At 43.8% G+C, this 23113-nt stretch overlaps 1 protein-coding gene and 1 long non-coding RNA gene across 3 annotated transcripts in view; one reads left to right on the top strand and one right to left on the bottom strand.

Annotated features, from left to right (window-relative positions):
* LOC138526530 (uncharacterized) overlaps positions 1 to 11454 on the bottom strand; it is a 618058-nt gene extending 606604 nt beyond the window's left edge. The window contains exon 1 of the long non-coding RNA XR_011283611.1: positions 11087 to 11454. This is a non-coding gene — a long non-coding RNA (uncharacterized lncRNA). The remainder of the gene's footprint in view (positions 1 to 11086) is intronic.
* GRIN2D (glutamate ionotropic receptor NMDA type subunit 2D) overlaps positions 1 to 23113 on the top strand; it is a 1678351-nt gene that overhangs the window by 977112 nt on the left and 678126 nt on the right. The window lies entirely within an intron of this gene.

Below are 23113 nucleotides of genomic sequence, written 5' to 3'. Positions count from 1 at the left end.
GCTCCCGCTTCCTCCCGTTTAATGTGATGGTATTGTGCCATTCAGATCCACCATTGGAATTGGCGATCCTGCAAGGCATTGCCACAGGACTTCTGGAGGGTCAGATTCCACTGTGCGGTTGGTCGGTGGCACCGTGAAGGGTGAGGAGGGTACCGAATGTATAGAGGCCTATTGGATGACTTGACTCAGTGGAGGCCATGGACACGAGCGACTGGTGCGACCCGGCATGCGGTCCATTATTTGGCCTTTGAAGTACGCCTGTGTTGCTGTGTGGGAACCCACCTGGGTAGACTGCCAGGGGTGAACTGGAAAGAGCCTTCTTTCACTTATCGGGCAGATTTGCTTGCAGAAGAGACATGGTTGCGCTCAGCCGGTTGAAAGGGGAGAGAGGAGCGTTGAGCCCTGCTGGTGGATGGGCATTTCGCTTGTGAGTGGGAGGGGGCTGGGTGGGTTGTACAGTCTTTGAAGAGAGTGAAGGTGAGGGGTCACACAGTGAAATAGGTGTACATTGTTAAATGACTTCAATTCAGCAATCCCACTAAGTCAGTGCCTCGTCTGGGACGCCCAAGGGAAGCCCTTATTTATATATTTTTATGACAAGTTATACTCTGGATGATAAACCCTTATATAACGCCCCTCTCTTTGAATCCCCCTGACCTCACTGAGCCAAGAAGTAGGTTTGTTTTGCAATTTAAAAGATTTATTGGAAAAATTAAACAATATATATATATTACACTTTTATAATAAATTAATATTTGATATCACACTTAAGAATATGACAGTGATCAACACTGGGTGATGTTACACTAGCTCACTGATTTAATTACTTAAGAGTTAGTATAGGGAGGAAAAGGTAACTGAGAATGCTTTTATGGTTTCAAGGAAAAACAATGATGGAAAGAATGCAGTACAGAAATAACTGGTAGGGTTTCACAAGAGATAATATGTTCACTTTTCCCCTGGTGGCAATTCACTATCCCCCTATGCAATAGAAGATGGAAGGGAGAGCACACAGTTCTCATGAATACAATCAAATGTAGTTCAGTTCCCCCCTAGCAAGCTTAGATCACAGGGATGATTTTAAAACACAGGCAAAATCCTTTTAAATGTGGTGGCAATGAAGTAAAATATGCTAAACATGGTTTTTAATTCCCTATAAGAGATTCAGGATGAGTGAGAGATACTTAATATTATTTCAGGATCACTTTAGCAATGCTCTATGAATGATTGTCAGGTTGCAAACGAATTTCAGCAAAGGAAAGCATGACACTTTTACTTGCTTAAAATCGGAGAATGAACACACGATTCCTATGATGCAGTTCTGCACAGGTTCAAATGTTTTGAATCAGATTATTTTAAGCTAAGAGATTGGTTTTGCACAGTTCTGGCTAACTACTCACACTATGAATTTGAAATAGGCCATCAGGGTCTGGTCAGCAGGTTGGACTGGACTCCTGGCGGGTGGTTCTGAAGTCACAGCTCTCTGGTTCAGCTCTGCTCTGCACTTCACCGTGGTCTGGTCTGTGGTTCTCTGGTTCTGGTCTCTCTGGTTCTGATCTGGTCTGTGGTTCTGCTGTCGGCACTTCTTTCTGGGTCTGCTACTGGTTCTGGCAAAAGTTCTTGGCAAAGAATCCAACAGCTCGCCCGGCTGTAGAATAGTTTGGTTGGATTGCTGGATTCTGAAGGCCTGCTGAAAAAGGATTTAGCTGGTGGTCCAGGCCTCTCTGCTTTAAGTTTTGGAGTGAAGTTCTGGATTCTGGAGTTCTCCGTCAGAGTGCTGCGCAGGAATTCAGTTGAAGGTTGGAAAATGAATGTCCCTGTCTGGCTTCCAGTGGCTCTTTTTATGTCTTTTGAAAATGGGTGTGGATGCTAACTTTCTGTGCCCACCCCACTCATGATTTGATAGGTCAAGGATTTCTCTTTGACCTGATTTGAGAAGGGAGCAGTGAGTCATCAGGTGTCATCTTTATGGCATACAGAACGAACACTCCCCTTTGCTTTTACCTTAGAAAATCATTTTCATAACTAAACACATTTCCCAGATACACAAGTGGTTGTCATTACATATACACATCATATATCACATAAGGTAGTTTCTGTTCCAACTCTGATGTTTCTAAGAGCTTGGATTAAGAAATGACAACATTTTGCGCTTTTTGGTTGGTTTACCAATATTGGATTTTTACCAAAAATGACACAGATGTACACCGCCTTTCTACACATATTCCAGTAAATTTTCATTTTTCTAGCGTGAACCCCATGTCTGCAATCTCCATAATTCATGGGGTTTTGCCTCAGAACATGGTACAGAGTTCTAACACCTCTTAAAATGTGCACAGAAAAATCACAAGAATAATGATATTAATTATATAATTTTGACAAGTCCGTACTATGAATTATCCATCTTTTTTAAAATGATGCTCTGGCCCAGAGGGGTGTGGTTTCCCAAAGCACATGTTGGAATTTCTGGTTTGTCCACTTCCTCCAACTCAAGTTGCTCACAGAGGCACTGCCCCTCCCTGTTTCTCTCAAGAGGAAGCCATTTACGCCCCCCCTAATTTAACATTTGCCTGAGCCAAGGAAGGCTCATTGTTCAGTTTCCTGCAGTCCCCAGCTGCTCCTCCCCTAATCCAAGCAGGGAGGTGTCATCTCTTTTTGGTGGGGGCAGCAGAATGCAGCCAGGCCTGGGAAGAGTGGCTGAGCAAGTTTCAACTCCTGTCGGGGGTAGTTGCCGGGCAGAATTCACTCTCTTCAAGCCAGGCTTCAGCCAAATGTCTCTTTTGTTCCCAGTTTTTCTTCATCCAAATCAAACTTACAATTTTTACACATGCAGCTAGAACGCTGATTCTAAGTTCAAAACTATGACATTTAACAGTTGCAAACTATGTGACACTCACCAGTAGGTCACTCATTTATTTTAAACATTTAGATTTTAGTGTCTTTCAGTCCAATTTCACTTCAGCTGCTGACATCCACAGCTCAGCCAGTTTTGTTATAAACATTGTTTTGGGCTCTTCATCTTTCCAGATTTTGTATGCACACAAGAATACATTCTGCCAAATGTCTGCTGGTGTTCAGTGAGATTTTTGAATATCTTGCAATGTTTAAAATAGGCATTTTTAGCTTGCATTACGGAGAAACAAAGGTGATTTCAAAGAGCTTTTTGAGCCAACCGGCACGGCTCTTTTTCCTTTGGCACACATTCCACTCATGGCACTCCTGGCACATCACGCTCGCACTGGTGGGTAGTAGGTCAGGCGACCATTTTGGTGTGCGCAAAAACTGCGCGATTTTCCTGGATCCTGGCGCAAATGTGGGCTTTTCCGCCATCTTGGATTTCCTAAACCCACAGCACCAAATGTTGCAGCATAATAGTCCAAACGTGGGTCAGGACACCCAACAACATCCTTGAGGTCAGTTAAACGTATCTGTTAAAAAGCCAGGTTTTTAAGAGCTTTTTGAATGTCAAAAGCAAATGTTCATTTCTAATGTGGTCGGGTAGAGTGTTCCATAGGGTGGGGGCTGTCACGCAAAAGCTGGAGCCCACTGCTCATTTGCAATTGAATAATGGGGTGATGAATGAACGGCTGGATGAAGACCGGAGGCTCGGGTCACAGATTTTGTCATAATTCGTAAAGGTAGAAAGGGCTGTTCTAGTGGACACATCGGTACGTCAGGACAAGTGTTTTAAAGTCAACCCTATGCTTTTCTGGTCAGCCAAGGAACTTCGCTTCTTGCTGTTGTGATGTGGTCGGAGAGTTTAAGGCCTAGTGCTGTTCATATTGTCTTATTTTGTAGGAGTTGAATCTGTGTTATGTTCTTGGATGATGTGCTGGAAAAAAGTATGTTGCAGTAGTCAAGCTTGCTGCCAATAATGGCTCGTGCAAGGGTGAGGCAATTAGAGGGTGGGATGAGTTTCCTGGTCATGGAGAAGAGCTTGACTGTGTTGGCTGTGGATGGGTGAACACATTTATGTGGCGGCACATGTTAACTTCTGCGTCAAGGTAAATGCCCAGTGTCTTGACGTACTTGGAGACCTGGATGGTGGTCTCATCAATGGGGTGGGGAAGGAGGAGTAGGATGGGTCAAGGGTACTTAGTGGGTGAGGGTGTGGAATCAGAAAATACAATATTAAGGCTTTTACACCATGCAAAGAGAAATACACCAACACAGGCTTGTAAAGATTCCCAGAATCTTTATTGCAACACTGAACAGTTTACAAAACAAAGTACACAAATAGCTATTTGGCCGTCAGTACACCACAGAGAACACCAGCAGGTTCAATGTGAGCAGTGAACAGGAATTGCCAGCTGGACATCAGCATATTTATACAGTTTCTTCGTAACAATGTCCAGCCTCTTACGAGTTAATCATGTACTGGGCTAGGGTTCGCGCCAGGTTCATTCCTAATTTACATATCTCATGCATGTGGTTTACTTCTTAATACATTTACTAACAAATACTATTATTCTCTGGGTTTAACTTTACACTCCTTACACATTTGCTTCGATGCAGGTCAAACAGATGTGTCGCGTATGATGTTTTAAATAGCATTATCGTTCTTGTATACTTGTAGGTTAACATCGTCGATCCAAATAATCCCCTGATCCCGAGGTCAACAAAGGACAACGTCTACATGACCCTAACATGTAGCCTGCAGGCAGGTTGGACATTAACTCGCCTACAGAGGTTGAAGAGGTTAAAGTAAGGACAAGAGAACAATGGTCGGCCATTTTAGGCCACAGGGTGGCTTTGCACGACAAGCCAAAATGGCGGCTTTAACCTAAAATGGAGGCTTGATTAACTTAAGGTCACAACCTTGCGATGCGGATTTCCTCACAAAGCGACTGGGCATAGGCCAACATATACAATGAGGATGAAACAATATTATATCAGTTTTGACAAGGGGAGAGCACAATGGGTAACTTGGTCTTCCCATCATTAAGACAGAGGTTATGGGGCACCATCCAGTTATGTATGACACTGTATGTCTGGTTGATCACTTTGACGTCCTGAGTGGAATTCCCTGAGATCGGTAGGAGGACTTACGTGTCATCTGCAAAATTTGTGTAAGGGATCCCCAAAGTGTCAAGGCATTCAATGGGGCGTTTGGTGTAGGTATTGTACAGTGCTCGGGAGATGCTGGAGCCTTGAGGGATGCCGCATGGAAGGGGGTAGAGTCGGCAGGGTAGTCACCTATGAAGACCATGGAAGTGTGCTCGCTCTGGAAGGATTTAATCCAGTGACCCGCCTGATGGGAAAAGTGGAAGTTTGTCAGGAGTTGTTGGCAGAGAATGTCATGATCTACGAGATCAAATGTCAGTGACAGGTCTAGGAGGAGGAGAATGGCCAATTTGCGACAGCCGCGGGTGTCGTCAAGTTGGATTTTAAGATCTAGGAGGGCCATTTTGATGCTGTGTTTAGGTCTGAATTTGGATTGTCTGGTGCTCAGGAGCTGGTGTTGTTCGAGGTAGTTTTGAATTTGGGAATACGCAACGCGGTCAAGGTTTTTAAGGAGTAGGGGGAAGGGGACAGTGGTGATGGGTTGGTAGTTTTGGGGAGAGGAGGGTCGAGGGGGGGACCCAATCCATTCTGAGACACATTGGTACGCTGTTGGAGGAGAAGGGGGCATTGACAAAGTTGGCTAGGGCCAGTGCACCATTGGTTGTGCAAAGTTTGAGAATGTGGCCAGGCATCACCTCTGCAGGTAGAGGGTCTTAGGTGATGGACCATGGTGGTAATGTCCTCTGTGGAAATGGCTGTGATTTGGAATGGAGCGAGGTGGTTGCGAGGGCAAGGGGGACTGAGGAGGCTGGGTGGCGGGAGCATTTGGAGAGGAAAAGTTGTTTATAGTGGATTTTGTCTTGTAGTTTGTCAATTTTGTTTGCAAGGGCTGCTTGAATGGTGGAGCACCAAGCTTTGTTGATACGGATAGAGAGGAGGTGGGTGCTGGGTGTTCAGGTTCTTTAAATATGGTGAATAGCTCTCGAGAGTTGGAGCTGATATTGGTCATTCTTGTGTTGAAAGAGTGGGCTTTTGTCGATATTAGGGTGTTTCTGAAGGTTTTGGCGGTGATGTGAGAAGACTAAGTGGAGTGTTTCTTTTTTTCTCCAAGTCTGCTCTTGTGCATGCATTTGCTGGCATATGGAGGTGAGATCTTCTGTAAACCAAGTGTTGTTTTTTTTGCCTAGTTTGGGGATTCTGAGTTTGAGCAGGCATGGTGGTCAATGAGGATCAACGAGTCGAGGCCTTGTGGGTCATCATATGTGGGGGTATTCATAGAAAGGTGTTTCACCAGTGTGGGGGCTAGCCAGGCTTCAGTGATTCTACACGTGTTGTGAGAGAGGGTAGCAGGAAATCTAGCATCTGAGTTGCATATAGTATGGGTGGGAATGGGAAATGCAGAAGTCAATGACCAAGTGGTCAGAGAAGGGCACAGCAATATGCTGGTGATGGAGACTGTGGTATTTAAAGGAAGTACCCAGTCTAGTGCATCCTTTTGTGTGTGTCGGGGAGTGGATGAGTTGGGTGAGGTTTAACTCTGTGAGTACTTTCACTAGGTTTTGGCTTTAGAGACTGTGGTGTCATCGTAGCCACGGTGAAAATCAGCTAGTACTAGGAATTTGCTGGCTGTTTTGATGAGGGGCAATAGAACAAGGGTAATGTTGTGTTCTGGTCAGTTTGGGTGGTTTGGTAGGTGATAGACAATAAGGAAGTTGATGGTAGTTTGAGGGTTGATCAGGAGCATGGCAAGGAGATGGTTGTAGCCTGGTTGGGTGCTTATAGATGTCTCCCTAAAGACTAATGGGGTTTTGCTGATGAGGGTGACGCTGCCCCCCCCACTTTGTCAGTACTGTCTGCTTCGAGCCTGGAAGAGTTAGGTGGTAAGGCGGGGGAGATGGAAGGTCCTGCTGCACCGTTACTGCCAGAACATCAAGAAGGTGTTCCTCAATAAGGCGCTGGATATTGGTGGCATGAGCATAGAGGGAGAGGGCATTAATCAGGGCTCCATAGAGATCTAAAATGTTGTTTGATGGGTGCTTGCTCTGTTGGGGTTTGGATAGGGGCAGTGGGTAATTTTGAGAGTCCTGTTGTGGCACTAGGGGTCTGGGTGCAAGCTGAAAGGCGAGAGGTTCTTTCTATTCCCAAGATGGCGGAGGTGGTGTGAACTTGGGAAGAGTCTTGTGGTGGCATTCTGCTGTTTTAAGTTTTTATTCCATTTCAACATTACAAAGTACAAACATCACAATTGAGCAATACATTGCCTAAACAAATAATTAACAGCATATAGAAAAAAGCAAATCTACAGATGTAGGAACTAATGAAAAAAGAAAAGAAACCAAGAGGATAAGAGGATAGAAGAAAGAAAGCCAGAAACCAGAAAAGGACAGAAAACCAGAAAACAATTGGTTAGCCAAAGGTCAACAATGCAGAATCAATGAAATAGTGAACCAAAAAAAATACAGGTATAAATAAACACAGCAAGAACAATTCCCAGCTATAAAAACAGCCCATTGTGTGCAGAAAATAAAATTCAACCGTAGACATCCAGGAACCCATTCCAAATGTCCCAGAATTTCTCAATATCGTTTGCATTCTTGTAAATTGCCTTCTCATAAATTGAAACAGTCAAAAGTTCATCCGCCCATTCATCAATGTTGAAGGAGCTGCTCGACTTCCACAATCTCAAAATCATTTTTTTAGCGATCATACTGGCTCGGAGTATCCAGGTCACCTGCCCAAAGGAAATATCATCAATTTTTGATACATCGCCTAGAATCAATACGGCAGCAGAAAGAGGAATTGTACAGCTCAAAACCAGTTTCAACCTCTCACAGATGTACTCCCAAAATCTCTTTGTTTTAGGACAGAACCATATTAGATGACTGAGGGAACCTCTAGCATTCTGTGGCAGAGCCTAGCTGTTGTCAGGGTGCCAAGACAGGGCTTTGAGCATTGTAGGGTAGCAGGCTGCTTCTTGGGTGGGGCAGTGGCTGGTGGGTGCTGGCATGCTGGCTGAGAGGGTGGCGTTTCAGCCTTGGAGCAGTGGCAATTGAGGTCAGCGCTTTGTGTGATGGGACATTTCTGCTGTTGATATGAGAGGGGGTGCAGAAGAAATGGGAGAAGACGGATTGAAAATGTGCTGCATAGGGAAATAGGTGGATTGGAGGGGAAGCTACATGAGGGCTGCTATGCTTAAAAGAAGGCTTAGTAGTCCTAAAATGGAAAGGTTTAGAGTTTAAGTCTTTAGGGATGGGTGATACAGTAAGAAAATTGCTGTTTTTAAAACAAAATACTATGAAAAAAGGGACAAGACTAACACTTTGTTGGCCTCGAGGCTCAGAGCTAAAAAAAGCAGAGAGATGGGTGGACAAGATACGAGATCACGAGGGGAAGGAATATGAAACTCCAGAAAGCATTGTTGTGAGTTTCACTAGGTTCTATGCAGAATTGTATAAAAAAGCAGAATTCAGAGCAAGGGTGGAGGTGGATCACTATCTTGAGAGGGTTTCCCTTCCATTCCTGTCTCCGAGGAAGTGCACTGTCTGGATTAGCCAATCACTACAGAAGAGATTCATGAGAAGATCGACAGACTGCTGATGGGAAAGGACCCTGGGGAAGATGCCTTCTCTATTGGTTTTTATAAAAGGTATGCAGGGACATTGTTGCCACAATTAGCCAAGCTTTTTAATAGTATTATGGGGATTGCTCCCCCTTCATTCAGCAAAGCGTTAATATCTTTGTTACCTAAAGTAGGTGATATCGGCCGTAATTCCTATTAAATGTGGATGAAAAAATGTGTAGAAGAACCCTGGCCACACGTCTTGAGGCAATGATGCCCCAGACGAGTGCACTGTGACCAGCTACGTTTTATTCAGGGCTTTGAGGGGGCAATACATTGAACCTAATGGAATCCACGAGGGGGGAAAGCGGAGATCCGGTTTTACCGGCCGTGGATGCTGTAAAGGCATTAGACCGAGTGGACAGTTTTTTTTATTTGGGGTCTTGAAGAAGCTGGGCTTCGGGGAAGAAATAGTGAGAGGGATCTATGTCCTGTATGCATATTGTATAGCTCAGGTAGTGGTGAAAGGTAAGGGATCGAAACATTTCCAACTGGGGAGGAGGACTAGACAGGGCTGCCCTTTGTCACCATTGCCTTTTGCTCCCTCCATAGTGACAATGGCAGTAAAAATGAGAAATGACATACGCATAGAAGGGCTGACAGAGGATGGTGAGGAATACAAGTTGTGCTTGTACATGGATGATATTCTTCACTTGCTAAACCCATGCACCTCGGTCCCAGCAGCCTTTTACGTTATTAAAAAATATGGCAACTTCTCTGGATTAAACGTTAATGCAGACAAATCAATCCTATTCCCCTTATGATAGAGGGTCGAATACGGCTGTGGATGACCTGGTATTGTTGAATATGAACATCCAAAGTGAAGGTCTGAAGTATCTGGGGGTTACGGTCACAAGGACTATAGAGAAGCTCTATGATGTCAACTACCCTACCATGCTGCACAACTTGTATTTATGGTTTAGAGGAGTGGTCGCAACTATCCTGGAGTTGCCGATTGAACGTCCTAAAGATGACTTTGCTGCAGCAAATTCTATGTCGGTTCCAGATGCTCTCCATTAGGGTCCCAGATGGGATGTTTTCCGAACTAAAGCACAACACCTTACGGTTCCTTCGGCAGTGACGAAAACAGAGAGTACTGTATTACACTTTGATCCTGATGAAGGAATGTTCCTGCGGTGGGATTGCCAGAAATCTCTACTTATTATATGGTGTCTCAGGTTAGGTCTATCGTCCCGCATCTATGAAGGGAATGGGACATGCAATGGGTAGATCAGGAGAATCACTGACTAAGGCTGTCAACGAGTGGGGAATGGTTATGGGACCTGAGGAAGGACTTCCTAAGGGGAATTCAAAGGCATGGGATGATAGGCCTACACTGGGATCTCTGGGAGAAGTGGAAATCCATGAAGGGCGTCATCACCTGGCCCTCCCTCTCAGTCATCTTTGGGCTACTCCAGTGACGGATGACATAGTGGACTCTCTTCACTTTCAGTCTTGGTTTGAGACTGATTTGGAGAGGGTGGGGCAGTTAGTGGAAGGAGAGGAATTTGTCTCAATAGAGGTGATAGAGGAGGGTTTGAAATTGGGAAAATATCAGTATTTATGTATTTGCAACTAAATGGGGTCCTTATGGACAACTAATGGAAAGTGAATCTGCAAAGGGATCTGACAGGAACCAAAAGCGTCCTTAATACCTATCATATGACCAAGAGCCTGACATCCAACCTTGATAGGTCCTTGATAGGTGCGAAGAACTTATGAGAAAGATGGGAAAAGGGCTGTTACTCAGGATTCAGCCTCCAGGACTCCAGTTCCCCTGAATCCTAGGATTCAGGCTTCCTCCAAGTGAGGAACTCTTCTTTACAATGTATCTCTCTGCTGTTTAAGTAAAACAGGCAGAGATGTCAATTGCACAAAAAAGCAGGGAAAGCACACACCGCAAAAACCAATGTTGTAAAGGAATTACATAAATGATTAGAATTGGCACAGTGGGAAATTATGACAAAACAGACAACAGAAAAGATTTAGGAATACCTAGGGCAAGGTTTGTTCGCTGCTGAATAAGGTATGGATTCTGAACCTACAAAGAAACAAACCCCAAAGCCATGAGTATGCTGCCCAACCCAAATAAGACCACACTATAGTCAATAAGCAATTAGAATGACGTGGGGTAAGGATTCTGAGCCCCTAATGGTGATAGTTGAAAGGAATAGAACGGAAGGAAAAAATAATAAACAGGGAAGTTAGTAGGGATGAGTATACCTGGGCGGCACAAGGGACGCACTAGGCACGAGTTGGTGCATGGACTGGAGAGTGTTCGGAAAAAGCACTTAGGAGGATCTCTCAGCAGGTCCGAGGAGTACAGATTTAGTAATGACCCAAGAATCCCAGTTCAGGTAAAAAATGGCAATTGTAGTAGGCAGGAAATATGAAGGCAGGCAAGATGTATCCCAGAAATGGAAAAAAAGCAAAGGCACAACACCCGCAATGAAAAGCACTCACGTTTCCAGGTGGGATTAAGTCTTCTGTCATAAGCGTGAGGAATTTGCGGGATGCACAGAACTCTGGAAGGTAGAGAGGCACAGCAGCGTGTAAGGCAATCCAAAAACGTTCCAAGTCGGGCACCAAGGGATACTTAACAGCAGTCAAGGGAAGCGGCAATGGCAGTCCAAGAGTTCCGGGTTCTCGAATGGAGTAAACAATCAAGACCAAATGGAGGAACACAGAGGCAATCCGGATAGACGTAAGCAGGGTTCGGGAGCCAGGAAATCAATAGAATTTACAGAGAGTAATCCGAGCGTTAAGAGGAATTTGAAACAACAGGAACAGTATGAATAACGTCACGATTAGCAGCAACAGGCTGTTTTAAATCTGTGAAAAGCCGGATTTAAACTGCAGGTGGGCGGGGCTTCTTTGCACGCATTCTATGCACAGAGCGCATCAGCTGACACGACCGTCGCTGCCGACCAAGCAATCTCCATGGCAACCTGTAACTATGCCAGAGGCAAGCCAGGAACGCTTGTTTCACTGCAAGTCTGATGTAAAAAATAAAGGAACGGGAGTTCCCTGATGCCAACATGTAACAATGGCCTAGAAATTGAACTTGATGGGAAGTTATTGGAGAAGTTATGTGTCAGTGCACACACAACTTCAATTGCTTACCAGTATAAATAACATGGAATTAAATTGCTCTACAGATGTTAATATGACCTTGTACATGTCATCTGTGGCGAACCTTGGTTGTTGGCAAAAATGCGAATAAAAGGCCACATACAGGCACATGGGGTGGACATATCCGAAGATGAATGTTTTTGGAAGGAGATACTTGTGTGGATCAGCGACCCTAAAAGGATTGAGAGAAGACTTGACCCTGTGTTGGTGTTGTTCGCTTTGGAGGAAGTAGAAGGGGAAGGGAGGCACCTCCCACATATGGTCCATAACGTCCTCCTGGTGGCCAGGGCATGTATTGTAATAGGGTGAAAAAGAGAGGCCCTCCTCAGTGAGAAGGTATGGTCCTTAAAGGTGATAGAGATATATGAAAACAAGACTATCATGGGCGCCCTCCACAATTTGGAACTGTACAGTGGATAAGGAGTGGGCGGCATTCTTTTTTACATTTTTTTTTATTAACAATTCATGTATTTTACAAAAATCTACAAATACAACATACAACATAGGTAGTTGTCCACCACCAATACAGGGAACTGAAGGGGTGCACGAAAGTGAAAGTCATCCTTGATTGCCGGTCCGATCAAGAAGGGGTGTTAGGTTCCTGGGGACGTAGAAGCCGTCGGGTTGTTAGAGCCGGGAAGGTACACGGCTGTTGTTATCTGCTAGATTTTGCTATCCTTGTGCCATATATTGAGGCTCTCATTTCTGGTACCTCTGACAGGAGAGGTGGAGTTGAGAGGGTGAGGGAGTGGGGTGTGAGGGAGAAACCATTTGACAATGCGTATGTTTATATGATATGTGAAATGGATCGTTTGTTTTGTGTCATTGCAATAATCTTGAATTCACAAAGAAAGTTCTTTTATAATATCATTCCATGTGAAATTCTTAACCTGTTTTACAAGTCAGTGCCTTCCCGGGGTCTACTATGCATACATAGTGGTAAAACAACCCCTTTTAATAACCAGTGAGACCTCAGCAGGCTCTCAGGAAGTCTTCTTTTTTTGTGGCTTCAGATATAAGAAAGAGTGTTTCTTATTTAGAGAGACTGGATTCCCCCTCCACCTGTCCAATGTCCCAACCACACGAAGAACCTGTTAAGAGTACTGAGTGCTAGAACTTTATTGAAATATATTCAGTGTCCTCTGAAGACATGGCCTGATTTGACTGTCGTACCCCATTTTTGAGAGGCCTAAAGTGGTCATACTTTATCTCTCTGAAGCCCCGGTTTTTGCAATCTAATTTTGAAGAAGGGGTTCTTAACAACTTCTCATTCACTATTGCCATTTTTAGCCTGGAAGAATGCCTAGCTTTCATGCTGTAAAAAGGCAATGGACTAAACTTAGAGAAGGTTTTTAAAATAATATATTTCATCAAAACTACTGAAAATTAAAATTACACATAGTAAAGCTGTAACTGAACTTAAAAAAATTGAACACATAAGTTTAAAATTGAAGAAGAGTTTGTGACTCAAGCAAAAGAGGATATCAGTAGTTTCCCCTGAACACTCTAAACTGTTGAGTGTGGGATACAGTGCCCCCACTGTGCATTCTAAGGGTACTGCAACACACTGTGGTGTTCCATAACCAAATAGAAGAAGAAGAAGACTAGAGGCTGAGTTGCTTCGCATGTTCTGAGGTGTCTTGCAATATACTTTGAAAATACTGTAGGTAGTATTTTACTATTCGTCATACACAGCCAGGCCCTAATCTCCATTAATGCCTGATCTCTTGCTCCCTCTGATTGAAGACCATTATGATGGTTGAAATGTGGAATACATGTAGCATCTGTCAGCTTGTAAACAAGCCACCAGTATACAACGTGTCACTAACAAATACTTCAGTCAGTTTAATAAAAGTGCTTTTGAAAGAAAGCTTCACGATATAGAAAATATTGGCAAGAGCCTCCCCTCCAATGTGGTGTTCAAATGGTATTACAAGTCACTTAGGGATTTTGTGACCAAGTGGAGGGAAGAGGCTGAAGGCCAGATGCCTGCGTGATTTCCAATGGGACTTGCAATATACATTGTATTATAACTGAGGGCTGGGGCATCACCCCCTTTGATGCTTGTTTGATCTCTTGCTTACTCTAATGTTAGAGATATTCCAGGTGTTGATAACTACAATTAATGTAGCATCTATTCAGAAGAAAGGAAAACACCACAATACAGCATGCAATGTGGCATTACAACTATCTTAAGCAGCTCAATACAAGGCATTCAACTTTATTTTGTGGTTTAACATAATTGATGACATGCACTTAGATTCTTATGCTCCTGTGCACAACTCCAGCGGGGCACACAATGAACAGAATGCTACAACCAGTACCCGGTTAATTAATAGCTATAAAGTGTCACAGAAAGTTATTATAAAAGAAAGGAATGTTTATATACTATGTGGTCCAATGACATCTGGAATTGTGTTCTGTTCAGGTCAAAGCCGCAGGCATCCAACTGGAATGATCTATTACAGTAACAGTAGTGATGTCATTCTTTCTTTTTTTTAAGATGACTTGTATTATCACTACTAGACTGTAACACAGATTTTCATTGTGGATTTCGAAATGGATATTGTAGTCAGCCTTCTGTTATGAATCTCTACCAAATGTCTAGTTCGAGTGAAGACACAACATGTTTAAAACAGTACAGGCTGTGTTGTAGTTGTTCTCAGAGTGGGTTGGTTTGGTATCATACCGAGACTGAGTGCTCACAGTAAAAGGGGTTCACAGTGACAGTCAGTGGAACAAGCCAGATGTTCACTCATATGGTCTCAGGGCCGTTACAGGACTTCATGCACAGGTCAACAACACCTAACTCAATGTTCCAAAGTGATTTTGACAAACATTAAAATACACAAAGCAGCCGGAAGGATGTGAGGATTGCCTCGGGATACAAACAGTTCTCATTCTAAATGCCATGGGCTGCAGCTCCTTGTTAAGAAAGGAAGGAGGCAATTAATATGGCAAGGGAAATGTGCACGGAATTGCACAGTGAACAACTTTGAATCTAACAACGTGCATACAATACCCAAGACTCGTGTATACTAAAACCCAGGAGTGCAAATAGAGTGAAACAATAATACCAATATATGAAAAGGGATGTGGGGTAAGCACTTAGAACCTCCTTATGACTGAAAGGAAAGTCAGCAAACTCCTTACCCACTATGCTATTACAGATACTGACAGCGCTAAGCCCACGTAGAGGGCAAGCAAGGACAGGATCTGTGAGCTGACACTCTGGATGATACTGAATAAGGAACTTAGAAACAATACTCACGAGGACCGGAAAGACCACTTGAATGTCAGTAAATTCACGAACCCAGTAGATCAAACAGGGACCCAGAAGGCTATAACAGCAATGGGTGGAGGATAACTAAATTCATAAGACCCAAGTCAAGGGGCAAGTAGGAATTGTGATTATAGAATAGTGAGGAAAACAAAAGGCATTCACACAGGGACTAGTTACAACAGCACCCCACACCTAATAATCAATGGGAAATAAATGCAGAAGTGCAATGGAAAACTTGGAATGGATCCCAATAGAAAGTAAGGATCAGGAGCGGGGAAAATGATATCACAAAAGGAAACCTTTCCCACGCATCCAAGGAGAAAAGGCAGGAAGCTAAATCTAAAAAGGGAAAGACTAATGCATCAAGTTTTTCAGTAGCAAAGGACAGCATCAAAGAAACAGAGAACACAGGCAAATTGGGCTGCATCAAAGGGTAAAGCACAGAGAAAGGCTGCCTGAAGACAGAGGAAGACAGAAAGGGACATCCAGAAAGCAGAAATCAATTAAGCACATAAATCCGAAATCTAGGGCAGAGGAACAAGAAACAGGAACTAGGAACTAAGCACAAAAGCTAGGAACAAGGGACCAGTCACAACAGGAACACTGCAACAATGACCAGCGCTGGACTGAAGCAAACTGAGGCTTTTAGAGCTGCTTAGCGAGCACACCCCTCAGGTGTGCCGCCTGCTGCACCTGCAGCCACAGGTGTTGCCTATCCTCCACCCAACCTTGTCCTGCAAGGGAGGAGGTGAAGCAGTGAGCCAGGCATTCTGGGAAGCATAGTCATTTGATTAAAGTAGCATGCTGGCTGCCAAAAACCTGGAATGGATCCGGAAGGGAAGTAACTTGGAAAATAAGGTTTTAGCGCTCCCAATTCATCACAACACTGTAGCATAAGGTTCGGAGGAAATGTCCAGTAGGGAATAAACCCCAAAACATGCCCCCAAGTGGCGGGAACGGGAGCGAAGGGAGCGAGCCGTGACACTCCTGAGTCATGGGGCATGTGTGTTGCACCACTGTGCTATGCAGCTCCAAGTCCTTCCCTGTTGGACACAATCAACTATGAGTGGATCATGCTTCAGAGAACAGCTGTGGTGAGGCAAGATTTCCTCAGGCACCAGAAGAGATACACCAGGAATCAACGCGTAAGCGCATTCTCCCGGGTAGGTCTTAACACTAGTGCCATTTCAATGGTTCACTAGTTTTTAAGGGTTCTCCGTGGTTGACACATCAAACGGAAGGTCTTGAGATTCCACTTCTTGTTCAAGATATTCTTAAGATGTCTTCAGATTGATAAAGGCTTTTTTAAAGAAATAATACATTGGTTCGTAAGGTTTTAGGATGTTTCCTCACAGCAATTTGCTCGAGGCCCTTTTGTTCAAATAATTTTTCTGTAACACACTTCATAGCAAATAAATGCTTGGGGAGACCCCCCGCAGCACCACCTCCACACCCCTCGCCTACTAAATAGCTAACCCCAACAGACCATCTGCATTTGTGTGCGAAATGTGTTAAAAAGAAAATAAAACAAGCCTCGAACAAAAGGGCTTGCGAGGAAATGTGCATGAAAGAGTTATTAAGAGGGTCTGGAACTGAATCCTAAGTGAACATTTTGTAAGGGTAGCCTATTCAAAGATTTACCCAACATGCAGTGGAATGTCTCTGTGTCTACTTCAGGATGCTGGCAAATCAGAACTGGTGGAAATTGATACTTCGTGTCCTTTGTGACAAGGGACACAGTGGCGTGGGCTCCTTCCTGGTTCAAGAGTACATGCTTTGCATTAGAATCAACACCTCTCAACAGGAAATGTTGCATCATACCAAGGGAATTTCCACTAGGGAAATCCCTGCACTTATGATCTAAACTTCATTTATACCCTTTGGATATTACAGGGTTCAACTTGACTCTTTTATTTATTTATTTATGCATTTATTTATTTATTTATCTATCTATACATTTATAAAGCGCACAAGGCGGCCCTGGGGCATCGTGGCACTGTTACAATAAGGCATACTTAGTTTGTGACGTCACCAGCACCAGCTTCCACTTAGCCAGGATGCGGTATTGTGTTACTTGCACTTAATAACACTTTGCTTCAAGTAGTCATTGTCTTATGTTCAGCAGAGCACACCAGGAAATTAGTGAGGTGTGAAAATATCTCTGGCAGCATTTTGGACTTTCATTTAGTACCAACGTAAAGTGACAGGTCTTGTCAATTCGCCACTGTGAGGAACATACAACTACATACATTCACACTAACTTGAAACCCAAAAGTTTCGCCGGTTTTCTCAAAGCATGCGATATTACTTGGATTCAAGGGGATTGGCCCAGTGTCTCGGTTTCTAGCTATACATGTGGTGATTTCATTATTTAATTCCATGACTGCGACGGCCGCTTTCATAGAACAGTGTCACGATGCATTTGAAGCACCCCTTCTGTTGTTAAAGCCGTGCCTCACATTCTGCTTAAAAACGGGCACGCACTGCAAATGCAGGATTCTATGCTTAGCATCTTCCGAAAATTTCGGAAAAAATGTACATAATCAAAGGAAACACAGCTGAGGCTATATGCTGCCTCCACAATAGCTCAGAGGGTTGCGTGCTCAATTCACACATCAGTGTGCAACCTGCCTGCCATCTTAGGATTGTGTGCAGCCCAATTTGAGTCAGCCCATAATCCTTCGTTTTATAACTGCTCAGAGCCACGTTTACACCATGTAAGTCTCAAACATGTTCTGCCTCCAGTAGCAAAGTGATGTGACGGGGAGAGAGATAGAAATGCATGTGTGTTTCCTAATACTTTTAGTAGCACATTTGGCTCCTCTCTCCCACAGAGAGGAGTGTTCACTGCAGAGAATTCCCAACAAGACGACAGGCTACTGTACCATGACCCTTTGTACAATAAACGTAGGCCATAGTATCCTGTACAAGTGTGTAGACAGTTGAGAGCCTATAAGAGGGACATGCTCAGATCCTTGGCTCCTTAGATCCATAGCTCCTTGGTTCTTTGATTCCTTGGATCCTTGGTTCCTTGATTCCTTGGCTCCTTGGTTCCTTGGATCCTTGGTTTGATGGATTTGTGGCAGGCATACTTGTATCACTGACTGATATAATAATCATCCTTATACTTTTTTTGTGAAAAGAAGATCTTGATGGTAAGATTAGCAACCAAAAGACTTGCAATATGAATATAATTGCGAAGTGTATTGCCAAAGTGTTCCGGCAGTGAAGTGGAGGCGTTTTTTGTGGGGGGCGGGAGGGTTGCAGCAAGCTACAGACTTTGGAACTGTTCAGCTGGCCTGGTGTGAACCTGGTGCAGTCCCCTTTAACAGCAGGAGACGGGGACTGCTGCATAAAACATCCAGGCAAACGGAAAGCACTTGCGCAAAGTGTATTGCCAAAGTGTTCCGGCAGTGAAGTGGAGGCGTTTTTTGTGGGGGGCGGGAGGGTTGCAGCAAGCTACAGACTTTGGAACTGTTCAGCTGGCCTGGTGTGAACCTGGTGCAGTCCCCTTTAACAGCAGGAGACGGGGACTGCTGCATAAAACATCCAGGCAAACGGAAAGCACTTGCGCAAAGTGTATTGCCAAAGTGTTCCGGCAGTGAAGTGGAGGCGTTTTTTGTGGGGGACGGGAGGGTTGCAGCAACCTACAGACTTTGGAACTGTTCAGCCCGCCTGGTGTGAGCCTGATGCAGTCCCCTTTAACAGCAGGAGGCGGGGACTCCTGCATAAAACATCCAGGCAAACACAAAGTGCTTGCGCGAAGTGTATTGCCAAAGTGTTCTGTGTTCAGTGGTCGGCTGGGAGACGGAAGACTTTGGATCCAACCCCCCCCAACCCCCCCGATGCCCCTGCCCCTGCCCCATTGAGGCTTAATCGAGGTGACCGTGTGAAACTGTTGCGGGCAGTGAGTAATTAATCTAAACAGCCTGTGCACGCGAGTGGTGTGAAAGAACTGGGTCTCATACAATAAAACCACTCTGATGTGTAAATGTGTGTTTGGGGCCAGTAGATGCTGATAGCCTTATTTCATTCTGACCTTAACACTGTCTAGTTTCGTTGCTTGGAATTGTATAGTTACAAGGTGAAATCAAAGCCGTCCTAACGCCAGAGGAAAGGTTGATTGTGTCTTGAAGTATTACTGAGGAAACCGATGTGATGGTGGTGCTGCAGAAGGCTGTGGAAGACCTATAGAGGGTGCCCATTCCCTAAGAAGTTGGGGTAAACCCGATTTAAAAAACTTGCGTTCAAGGCTAACCTCAAGACAGATTGATTTGACAATGAAAACCCACCAGCTCACAAAGCCAGCAGTTACATCTATGGATTCTATTGTGAAAATGGCAATTGGGAAAAACGCTACACCAATTTCGGTAGTGTGTAATGACCCCATTAGCCCCAATGGTTGTACAGAAGACCCCATAGGGATTGATCTGAAGCCTGAGAAAGACAATTTGGCAGCAGAATCGTCTGTGTGGGGGAGTGGAATGGAAGAGAGTGATTGTGCGATTCTAAGGGTGGAACTGACATCAGTCAATAAGAACTCAACCGAGGATTCAGCCATTGAAATGGTGCAAGCCCAAGGAGATAAAATGTCATCAGCTGCTGTGAACTCAAACAGGAATGTAGAGGAGGAGCCACAAACCCCCACTCCACCTGCCCCGCCTACATTACCTGAGAAGTATGAACTAAAGTATGTGACGTATACTACACCAATCAGAAAGCAAGAAGAAGAGTAACAACTCTGTGCAGTATCCATAAGAATACCTATACCTAAGAGAATATGGGAAGTAAAGTACCAATTAAGGAAACCATACCTATATTCAAGACAATATCGTGTCCATTTGAACGCGATTCCTGATGAAACAAAGAAACTGAATGACCAGGATGAAGGGTGACGTCATACGAAATTGAATCGACCCCATATAGCAGATAATAAAGAACAAAGAAGTACCAAGGATAAGTGACATCTTGGGTTAAAGATGAAGAGACTTATGCTATAAACATGATGAAGATGTGTAGTTAGTTTAAAAGTTTACAGATGTAATGAAATGCATGAAATGCAAGCAGCAAAGCAATCATGAAGCTAGCCAAATTTTTATAGTAAATAGATTGCGTCAAGCACCAACATATACATATATATACCTCATAGATACATATGGATTGAATAAAGAATGAAGGTTCCACTACGTATATAGCAGTCTTGAGCAACGAGGAAGCCTCAATTCAGTGTCACAGTTACAAAAGCAATTGAATAAAAACAGAATATATTTCAGCTAAGGAAATGGATGAGCCAAAGAGCCAAGTTCTTATCAGAACTAGAACTGGCTGACATTAGATACAATTAACCTGAAAGAACAGAAGCTCCTGTTCAAGAAGGTCAAGTGAAAACAAAAGACGTCAGAGGACTATTGGGGAATAAAATCAAATACAAGAAAAAGCTCAAATGGTGATGTCCAGTCACGAGATGGAAGAAAGTTGGACGCATAAGGAGATCACACCTACGCACGGAAGCCAGACAGTACCCATACTCCTTAAAAAATCTCAGAGAATAGTACAGACTCAAGGCCAATTTCAAACACTAATTGACACTGAAACATTGAGGTGATGCTGGAGTGTACCTTTAATTGGTGGGAAGCTGGTATCAAGACAAGCTCACTCGCACCTGGTTGTTCAGTCTGCATGCTGCTTACGTAGGTGGAAAGTTATGGACGGGGGTTAGTAGCCAACCAATTGTAGAGGACCAAGTAGATGGGGGTCCTATAATTTGTGTAGCAAATGGGACGCCATACATTTAGTGACGTTCATAGTGGCCATTTTGAAGGGAGTGCTTATTTGCCCCACCTGATGTGAAATGTCCAATTATTTCTCTTTGTTAATCTATACAGATATAACACCTATGCTAGTTACTCACTTTGACCCAATCCTGCTTTCCGATAGGTTTTAGAAGTTTGCCACGTAGGATGACGTTGGTAATGACGCAGGTCCGCACGTCAGCTATGACCAATTTAGGGTTTAAGAACCCAGCTTTTTTATGAAATGATTGCGAGTTGAGGATCAAGCGATTGCTGATGATCGTTGTACTCCCTGTTATAGTTACTTGCATTAAAACAGACAAACTTTTTGCCAAGCTATTTGTGTCGTATGAATTATTGATGTTTGATTAAAATCTGCACCCCCATCCATCTCCAGGGTATTGCTACTCATCTTAAAGGTCTGGAAGTCTCCAGTTCAGGAATGATATGAAATCAGAGTTCCCATTAATAAAGACCCAGTCAGAGATCAATGCCCCCCCCCACCCAGATGAACAACTGCAAAAACTCTATTCCATCCCAATTAGCTCGGGACCTCACTGAGCTAACAGATAAAATCTCTACTCAAAAGAGAAAGAGTTTGGCCTCTATTCAGAATAAGCTTTCAGCTGCAGAGGCCAACATGAGTCAGGAGGGCCCAAACATAATGTTTTCCCACTAAACCATACATTGTGATGTTCAAATGAGAAGTCTGGAGGTGGGTATGGCAGAGGAAGTCTCAGGTAGCAGAGATTTAGTATTCCCATTGCTACCCCTGGGCTAGAACGGTCAAGGCCTCCTTCAATACATGGCTCACAGAAAATCTTCAGTTAACGACTCGATTGACTTAAGTCATGATGACTCGGCCTGGGAAAATTAGAGTCCTGTTGGCCAAACTCAACTAACAAATGTCGACCTGTCGGAGTTCCAGAGAATAATTTTGGCTCTTTTAATTTCACTGACGCCGTTTACAAAATTATGAGTCTATTAATGATTCAATACAAGACCAGGGAACTCTGATAGCGATGTTTCAGTTAAAACTTGGCGCACTGGAAGGATTGGCTACAAAAGTGGAAACCCAACTCAACAAAGAGGCGGAAACGTCTGCCCAATGGCAAAATCACTTGTGTGATCTAGCAAGAAGGGAGTCGACCGACAGGTCTACTCTGATGGAGGCCATCCTAGAAGATTGTAAGTGGATGGGTGAAACTTGGAAATGCGAGCAGAGATTGGTCACTGCAGCTACGGCTAAAGGAACTTCCCTAAGTGAACCCATGATGTCAGATGGAGAAACCCTTCCGGTCCTAAATATCAACATTCAAGGAAAGAAAGCAAATATGTTCCCTATTTTTTCAGGTAAAGACGCAGTGGAGAAGAAATCTGGTAAGGAAAAACAGCATACTAAGGAGAAAAAAATGTAACAATCATGAGGAAAAACAAATCTAATGGCTCGAGGGCTTTTCGCCGCAATTTAAGAACCACTCCCCCACTGTCAATAAGCCAATCTCCAAAAAGATCCAGAAAGGTACTGTCACTGCCCCCTCAGGGCAGTAGAAAAACTAAATGGGTAAATAGGGGTAATAGAGGTGAATAATGCTCTTCTGGAGGAGAATAATGAAACCAATGATGATACCTGCCTCAGTGACTTGGTAGAGATCATTGAACAAGACAGAGAAGATGAAGATTTGAACAATCTTTCGAACTCAGAATGGGATGAAATTGAAAGATTGGTGACCCAAGTTGAAGCAGACCGAGCGGAAAGGTTAAGGATGGATGCTAGAACTGTGCCTAAGAAATCAAATCCTGCTGTGCTGGCCAAATCGTTCCTTACTATGGAACAGAAGCGTGATTTGCTGGGCCATGCCGAAAAGTCCAGGCAGATGGTCAGCAAGTGACACAAATTGGAAAGGACGTCGGTCAGGTTCAAAGATTTGAAAGTGGAAGTCTTTGAAATCCATCTGGAGTGAATTGTGAGTAGACCTAAAGCCCCTATTCTAAATCGAAGCAATGTAATGAAGCTTTTTCAGTATATTTCAGGGCTCTGATTGGTGTTCTCAGATGACATAAGAGTGGTGGAATTTGTCTCTGAGCAAAAGATGGACTCAGTGGTGCTCCATTTAGTATCAATGGAGATTAAAAATGTAATACTCTTACAGAGCGAGAAAATGCTGCCACTTGGATATGATATTCGAGACTTTCAAGGGATGGAGCAATCTTCTTCAGCAGATTTACAAAGACAAAAGATAATGGAGAAGGTTTAGGGAAACCCAAGAGCTGGAGCCAAAG

This window comes from Ambystoma mexicanum, chromosome 1q, assembly GCF_040938575.1.
Source record: "Ambystoma mexicanum isolate Mex_15411 chromosome 1q, UKY_AmexF1_1, whole genome shotgun sequence".
NCBI lineage: Eukaryota > Metazoa > Chordata > Amphibia > Caudata > Ambystomatidae > Ambystoma > Ambystoma mexicanum.
The sequence above is the reverse complement of the archived record's forward strand: the minus strand, read 5'-3'. Positions and strand labels throughout refer to the sequence as shown.